Below are 9,421 nucleotides of genomic sequence, written 5' to 3'. Positions count from 1 at the left end.
TATATATATATATATATATATATATATATACATACATACATACATACATACATAACAAAACAAAACTGGCATATTAAATTGATATTAAAACACTTCCACCTCAGGAGTTCTTACCTGTCGGGATCCTTCAGGAAACGGTGGAAGGCCAGGTGCGGAGTGTTCCACTGATAGTTGTTGCAGTTAATTGCACTACACTCTTTTACTTTTTTTCTCCTCTCTCCTTGACATCTTGCATGTTGTCTGGGCGCAACAGTCCAAAATGGCGGCAGCGCCCCTAGTGGCTGTTGGCAAAAATTCAACGGAGCTTCGCCTCTTGGTATCCATGCTCTTTGGTGCAGTGTACGCCCAAGAAGGGACGAGACCCCTGTGTATGGAGTACTGCTTGTGCCACAAAAGGTGGCCCGACTGTCTCTTTATAAACATGGCACAATTCCACGTTGTCAAGTCAAAGAGCTATTTTTCAGAAAGACAAACATACGTCCATGTCCTCTTAAGTTTTTCAAAGTTTGGCTGTCCTATATTTGGCTAGGTTACCTTTAAAAATACACACACACACACACACACACACACACACACATATACATATATGTATTTAAATTGCGGACACATAGCCTAAATCTGTGATGAAACAACTGTCATAGGGTGGAAAAAATACAATGCTCCAGGGATGAGGTAGAGTGCGCAGACTGATGCAGAAGTTAGCATCGCCCTGGTTCCCTCGACAAAAAAAGACTTTTGGGACATTGGATTTTGGATTACTGCAGAAAATAAGCTCTGTGACAAACAAATGTTTATGAAAGCTACTCATATATTTTGTTCTGCAAGATAATCTTCACAAATGAATGAATGAACACCATTTTTTATTATTTAAGTCTTAATGAATTGCCAGAGCTAAAAAAAACTGTTGTAACCTGTGATGTGTAGTTACTACTGCCTGACCAGCGGGGGCGCTGTTAAGTTACGTACCTGTTGAATGACCTGTAATACATGCAGAGTAAGAAGCCAGTAAACAGAGTCCACATTGAAACACACAAGAATCTCCGTCTGAGTCATTACAAACATCATTGTTATAACTACAATACGTGACAGTGCCCAAATAATATGGCTCCTGGGCCTGACGGGTTTGGGGCAGAATTTTATAAGACATACAGCTTATTGCTGGCGCCGCTAATCCTGCGTATGTTTAATCACTCTGGTATTTAACTGTCAACACAGACAAAACAAAGGTTGTTATTTTCTCTAGGGGGAAATTACGGATACTCCCAGAATTTAAGTTTGGTTCAGATAAATTAGAAGTTACTTTTGAGTATGACTATCTTGGAACGTTATTTAATTTTAATGGACGATTTGATAAAGCAATAGCTAAGCAAGTTAAACTAGCTAAAAGAGCTTTATTCTCCTTGGAAAACAGAGTTACTAGATTACAGTTACCTGTTGATATACAATGTGAGTTATTTGACCAGCTTATAGTGCCTATTCTTTTATATGGAAGTGAAGTCTGGGGATTTCATAAACTTGACCAAATTGAAATGCTTCACAGATCTTTCTTGAAACGTTTACTTAATGTTAATAAACGCACAGCAAATTGTATTATTTATGGAGAGTTTGGTCGAAATAGTTTAGATTTAAAGGTAAACATGAGAATGATTAACTTTTGGGTACATTTAATTAGTCATAATACAGCAAAAATCTCTTTGACTGTGTTTATTGTTTTCAAGACTTTGTATGATGACAATATTTTTCAGTGTAAATGGATTTCCAAAGTTAAAAATATTCTTGATGATTGTGGTTTATCGTACTTATGGCATGACGCTGGACGGATGAACCCTAAATATTTAAAATTAATGATTGAACGTAGATTATCTGATATGGAACTACAGAGATGGCATGAGAAATTGCAAAGTAACCCTTTATGTGATAGTTATAAATTGTTTAAAACTGATTTCACTTTTGAACCTTATCTGATTATGTTAAGACCTGCCGAAAGAGTTTGTTTGTCTAAGTTTCGGTGTGGAAATCATAAGTTACCTATCTCTGAGCGCAGGTATGATCGTGAAAATGTCCCCCGGAAATGTACTCTTTGTTTGACTGGCAATCGAGGAGACGAATATCATTATGTACTTGTGTGTTCTTTTTTTGATAAAGAGAGAAGAGAGTTGGTCGGACAGTTCTATAGAGCAAATCCAAATATTTATAAGTTTCAAAAGTTAATGTCATCTCGAAAAGTAAAGGTCTTGTCAAATTTGTTGAAACTTTTAAAGAGAATCTTGAATAGTTTCTCTTGATTTGCTTTGACTTGTATGTATGTACAAAAATTCTGTCTTATTTATTTTGCTGTGCATTGGCTGCCGCCTGTCCTGATTTGTTAATGTTATTTTTTGTTGTCTGCCCCTTATACCCCGGGGAGGGGTCAAAAGGAATAAATGAATGAATGAATGAAAAAGGGCAGTGGGCTCTCTAACTAACACATTATATCAGGGTAATATTGCTTTACTTTTGAAAAAAGATCAGGACCCCACAGACGTCTCCTCATATAGACCTGTGTCTTTTCTTTCGGTGGAAACTAAATTATTGAGGAAAATTTTAGCTATTCACCTTAAGAGCCATGTTTCCAAAATTATTCACCCAGATCAGACAGAGTTTATCCCTAACTGACGTATATACTTTAATATGAGAAGATTGTTTAATATATTATATAGCCCTCTTCCTGATACGGAAAATTCAGTCATAATATCCCTTGTTGCCCAAAATCTTTCAACAAGGTAGAACGGCCATCAGTATTGGGTAGATTTGGATTTGGCAATTCTTTTATTAATTGGATCAAAATATTATACAAGGAACCTATGGCCTCGGTAGTCACAAATCAAAATAAGTCGGGACTTTTTCGGCTATATAGAGGGACACGCCAGGGGGATCCTTTATCTCCATTTATTTTCGCTCTGGCTCTGGAACCATTGGCGTCTTTGATACACTCCAGCCCTGAAATACATCCCATAACACATTTAGGGACTCATCATAAGATTTCGGCCTACGCTGACGACATTATATTATTTATCTCGCATCCTAAAGCCTCTATATTTCCATTGCTGCAGTTAATAAATAAATTTGGCTCATTTTCGGGATACAAGATAAATTAGGGGAAAAGCGAACTAATGCCACTATCAAATTTAGTAGATAAGACATTACTCATGACAACTCCATTTAGAATTGTATTAGATAAGTTTACAAGTCTGGGTATTATAGTGACAAGGAAGCTGGGTCAATTATTATGACATAATTGGGATGAGAAAACGGTTCAGTTAGAGAAGAATATACAATTTTGGAACACTTTGCCTATCTCAATGGTAGGGCGTATCAACGCCATTAAAATGGTTGTTCTACCAAGGTTCCTGTATATATTTCAAGCTATCCCGGTATGCATCCCTCAAAGTTACTTTAGAAAGCTAGATTCAGTTATATCATCTTTTATCTGGTCTGGAAAAGTACCTAGGATATCGAAAGAACATCTTATTGAAAGTAGGGCTGAGGGAGGATTTGGTCTGCCTCAATTTAAATCATATTGTCTGGCTGCACATTTGAATATCTTTTCTTTTTGGTTTGAGTGTTTACCAGACAATAACCTGGAAGAGATGCCTGCATGGTTACAAACTGAACATCTCTCCTGTCAGTACACTTCTCTACCGGCACTTATTAATAGCCCAGTAAAGACTAAGAAGTCCATGTATAATAATAACCCGATAATTTATAACGCCTTAAAGATTTGGAAGCAAGTAATAGTAACTCTAAAAGCACCTAAAGTTTATCTAGACACACCTATTTGCTTTAATTATGCATTTGGGCCAGCACTGGACGATTTAGTTTTTCTAAACTGGAGAGAGAAGGGTATTAGTACTCTGAGAAATGTATACATTGAGGACCACCTTGCATCCTTTCAGCAGTTACAGCAGACATTCCAGCTCCCAGATTCCCATTTTTTCCGTTTCCTACAGCTGAGACATTTTTTGAGAGCTCATGTCTTATAATTTGAACGTAAACCTCAACATGCAGCTTTAGATAGTATTTTGCAAATTAAACCATATACGAGAGGAGCAATGTCTAATTTTTATGGAATTTTACAGAAAATGAATAATACATCCTCAGATTCATTTAAGGAAGCATGGGAGAAAGAACTGGACACTGAAATCTCAGAAGAAACATGGGAGAATTGCATTGAGAACATTTATGATAGTTCAATTAATGCTAGACATAATTTGATGCAATTCAAGGTAGTACATAGACTACACTTTTCTCCCTCCAAATTGCAGAAAATATTTCCAGAAGTGTCATCTCAATGTGTCAAGTGTCTAAGTGAAGACGGAACGTTGTCTCATCTATTCTTACGATGTCATAAGCTACAGTCATTTTGGGGCTTTTTGTTTGGGTTTTTCACAAAAGCTTTTAACTGTCCATTTAATCCAGCCCCACTCACTGCGCTGTTTGGGGTCGTGAATGTGGATGATGTGAAAAGTGGATATGAGGCTAGGGCTATTTCCCCTTTCAACATTGTTAGCCAGAAAGCTAATTTTACAGTCTTGGAAATCTGAAAAGGCTCCTACATTTGAAATGTGGCTAAGGAAACTGGGGAATGTACTACACTTGGAGAATATCAGGTATATTATGTCAGCCAGAGAGAAAATCTTCTTTAAAATCTGGCAGCCTTTTCTTGATGTAATGGCTGGAAATTGACTGAATGTTAATATGTCACTGTATCTGACGTTCACTGTTTATGATAGTATGATAGGATATATTCGTCACGTGTTAACAACCTCTGTCAAAACTTCAGAATTGTTTTCGGTATAACCACCAACCTACGTGAATATGTATTATTTTTTTTATTTTTTTTTATGTTGAAAATAATACAAAAGAGAGGAAAAAAAAAACTAATGTTGGGCTATAAATGAACTACAACATCCCTACATCTGCGGCACATCCTTACCACAGCAAGGCTGTAAAGCTGTGTTCGGTATGATGAGGTTCTGTAGTCTCATTTAGCAACTTGTTATCAGCTGCCTTTTTTAAGACATGTAAAAGCTTCAAAATTCACAGTGGGTTATATACAAATTTTGTCTCTTGAGTAGAGATGCATGATAATATCAGCACGTCATCGATATCAGCCAATAATGTCTGAGCTCCTTACCCTATCTCTAAGGCGGAGGCCAGCCACCCCATGGAAGAAGCTCATTTCGGACACTTGTATCCATGACCTCATTCTTTCGGTCACTACCCAGAAGTCATGACCATAGGTGAGGGTTGGGATGTAGATGGACCAGTAAATCAAAAGCTTCACCTTCCGGCTGAGCTCCCTCTCTCTTTAAAAGTATTTTTGCTTGTTCCGCAAATTGTTTGCATTTTTATTAGATACTGAAAATGAATTACACAGTCAAGTCAGGTCAGGTCATTATCAGGGAATCAATTTGATTTAGGCTTGTTCATGAAACACAGACAAATCATATGAAAAAAACAACATTTTTCTCATCAGATAACTTTTTGAAAATATAGCATTCACATTTACATGACAAGAAGAGAACAGAGCAAAGAGTGATGTCTTAACAAACTGGTAAAAAAAAGGCTGTACTTTATTTGGCTATATTTGGCTACAACCAATCAGCCTAATTTTGGCCTCTAAACATAGCAGAAATATTTTTTGTGGCTAAGTCTAAGGTAAATTTAATTTACGGTTGCATATTTAGTGTGCCCTGTTGTATTGAACATCCATCATTGTATCTCTGTAGAAAATGAGATGTCTTGTTGTTGATCATGTTTTTACTCAGTTTTATCATTTAAATAAAAAAGTAGGCCTATCCGAAACATTGCTCTTTTCCCTTCACATTGCATAGCTGCAAATCAGGTATTTGAAGGTTCGTGCATGTGGCACACACAGGGACACAAGGAGAGAAACCTGACTATGAAAATAAATGCAGTGACAAAAAACTTCAGCAAAGGAAGGATAAGATGGATTAGGAATAGACAAAGTGGATGGACACTAAAGAGGTGTCTCTCTGCTGTACAATTCACACTGTTTACTCAGGTGAAATTGTGAGAAGGCAAGTGAAAGGAAGAGATGGACAGTGTCAGACCCAGAACTCCTCCATACCAACCCCGGTGACAGCATACAGACATGGGTGGTTAAGACTTACTGGACCAGGTGATCCAGTATCATTCTCCTAAGACATCGTAAGACAGTGAGGTGATACAGAAACTTCGTTATTGACATTGCAGCCACAAACTCTAACATACTTTACAAAGATCTGTATCAGATGAAACAGAAACAACCCATTACTCACTTGAAGTTTATGTTGGTCCTTGCTGCTGACCTTTGTGGTTGTTTGTGAGACACTGAACCAGTCCCGTCATTCAGACCCACCACACCATCCACATCTGCCCCACCATCCAGACCAGACCAGCCAGACCATCCTGATCATCCACACCTGCCTCACTGGCCTGCATCCCTGTGACTAAAAACCCATATATGTAAAGGTCAAAAAAGGCCACAGAAGGAATGCTCTCCTTCAATGTAAAAAAAAAAGACTGCATGAAAGTGCAGAAAGAGTGGTGTGGCACTGTGCCTGATTTTAGAAACTGTTTTGCGGACTGCATGACTGTGGTGCCTCTGCATCATGGATGGATTACTGAATGTACCTACTGGGCACAGGTCCAGGGGCCTAAACTGTCGGGGAGCCCCCGGTCTTCATTTGCAAAATGTCACTTACATAAACATGCACTGAGTACAGTTTACTTTTACTTTTTTAAAATTATTTATGGCATAATTATGGAGATTTTTGGTTTTCCCCATCTGTGAGGACTGCGGCCCAGTCCAAGGGGAAGGACACTGCCTGAGTTGTGGTTTAAAAACTGAATGGACATGGAGACATGTGCTGGAGGAGCTGGGCAACCAACCACAGGCACATGTTAAGGACTGATTTTGTTGTGTGCTGGGCAGTAGTCAATAAAAGTATTGCATATAGAAAGAGTGCTGGATCTGTGCACCTGTGCTGGGGAACTTAAAGGGGTAGCAGGATGGCTACACATACTAACAAGGACTGAAAACATGTCTGAATAAAAATGTTTTCAGTTATCACAAAGTTATCATAGGAATCTAGGGATCACAGCAGTATGGAGAGAGCATCATAAGTTGGGTGCAACAGCTTGAAAAGCACAGCCACCTCAGGTTATATAACAGGTATTGGGTAACGTTTGTTCAGAATCAGAATCAGAATCGGTTTTATTGCCAAGTAGGTTTTCACATACAAGGACTTTGGCTTGGTGCATAACAAAGAATATAAAATATATAAAAAATATAGAGTAATTAGAAGCATACATATAAAAAGGAAATACTATATACAATTAAATATACAATCTGAATGCAAAGGACAATAATAATAGTAATATAAAAAATATGCGTGAGGTTTTGGTCCTGATGGACCACAGCCTTCTGCCAGAGGGGAGAGTCTCAAAGAGTTTGTGTCAAGGGTGGGAGGGATCAGCCACAATCTTTCCTGCACGCCTCAGAGTCCTGGAGGTGTACAGGTCCTGGAGGGAGGGCAGATTGCAGCCAATCACCTTCTCGGTGGAGCGAATGATACGCTGCAGTCTGCTTTTGTCCTTGGCAGTGGCAGCAGTGTAGCCTACCAGATGGATCAGATGGGTCAGATGACCTAAGTGACAGATTAGGGCAAATATGAGAGGAGAAGGTCAGCAATGTACTCAGTGTTTGACTATGCAAGGCTCCAAAAGTCAGCATCAGTATTTTAAAATGGTAGTGGAATTTAATGGGAAGCCAGTGAAAAGAGCATAAAACTGGTGTGATATGTGATCTTGTGCTTCTCATTAAGATTCAAGATTCAATCATTTATTGCCATGTCAACATAGTTGATAGGAATGTGCCTTGGTTCGCTCTCAGACAATAATACAACAATCCAATACACCACAATAACAATACATACAGAAAGACAATACCCAGCAGCGTCACATTCAGCAAAAAGTGCACAAGAGTGCTTACAGTTTAAAGTGCTAACAGTGCATATTGAGATGCCTTATGGCTTGGAGGTAGGTGCTGTCTCCTAAGCAAGATGTTTTGCTCTTAATGCTTCTGTAACGCCTGCCTGATGGGAGGAGATTAAAGAGGTAGTGAGCCGGATGAGAATGGTCTGTTATGATATTTTTGGCCTTTCTGATTATTCTTGTGGAGTAGAGTGATGTAAGCGAGGGGAGACTGCAGCCAATGATTTTAGAAGCTCGGTGCACAACTCTTTCTAGACGACTCTTGTCCTGACTGGTTGTGTGACCAAACCAGACAAGCACTGAAAAGGTGAGTATGCTCTCTATAGCAGACATATAGAAGTGAGTCATGGCTGCCTGACTGACCCTGAACTTTTTGAGCAGCCGCAGGAAGTAGAGTCGCTGGTGGCATTTACTGATTTTGAAACTGGTGTTGAGGTCCCACGACAGGGATTCATGGATGGTGGTCCCGAGGAACCGAAAGGAGGTGACTCTCTCTACCACTTCTCCATTGATGGAAAGAGGGGGAAGGGGCGTGGCCCTCTTCCTGAAGTCAACAACCAGCTCTTTGGTTTTAGAGATGTTCAAAAGCCAAAAAGCCAAGCAGCTGCCTTTTGGACAGTTTGTAAACAGTTTAAAGAATTTTGATTTAAACAGGTAAAATAGCATTACTATAATGTAAATGAGAAGAAATATAAGCATGAATAATCATGTCCATCTAAACCTAGGTCACCACAGATCTTAATTTAGCAATTTTCCTTAATTTGAAAACACATGAGCACATAAGCTGACTGACATAGTTATCAAGGGACAGGGTCAAGGATGACATCTAAATTTCTAAGGTTTTGCTGGACGCAAACACTCAGAGACCCTATATGCTGCTTTATGTCAGGAATACACTTCTCAGGAGCATTAATAGGAGCTTCTGTCTTATTTGTATTTAATTGAAGGCAAGTATCAGTCATCAAAATTCTTACGGGAGATATTCATTTATAAATAGACAATTGGCTACTCCATCTGGTTTAAAAAAGCAACTGAATGTCACCAGCATAACCCAAAAGTATTTATCCATGGCTCATAATTAACAGACTTTGATCCTCCGCCTGACACTCTCTGAGTCCAAGGCTATTCATTTATTTTAAAAAAGTCTAGGCTCTGTAGTTCCTGTATATCCTCACACTATTATAAGCAGGGGATTTTAATACAAAGTTGTAACCACTGTGTGTGAATGCATGAATGGGTCAGACCTGCGCAGCACTAAATTTGAAATGAACTGTAATAAACTGGAGCTTCTGTGCTTTAATTACCTGCTGTGAAACAACATGACCCTCATCCATTTAAAATGAATATTGGTTCTTCTGAGCTCATTTTGGTGGAAGTAACA

The sequence above is a fragment of the Epinephelus moara genome, chromosome 8 (genome assembly GCF_006386435.1).
Source record: "Epinephelus moara isolate mb chromosome 8, YSFRI_EMoa_1.0, whole genome shotgun sequence".
NCBI classification, from domain to species: Eukaryota; Metazoa; Chordata; class Actinopteri; order Perciformes; family Serranidae; genus Epinephelus; species Epinephelus moara.
This window is presented reverse-complemented; position numbering follows the sequence as displayed.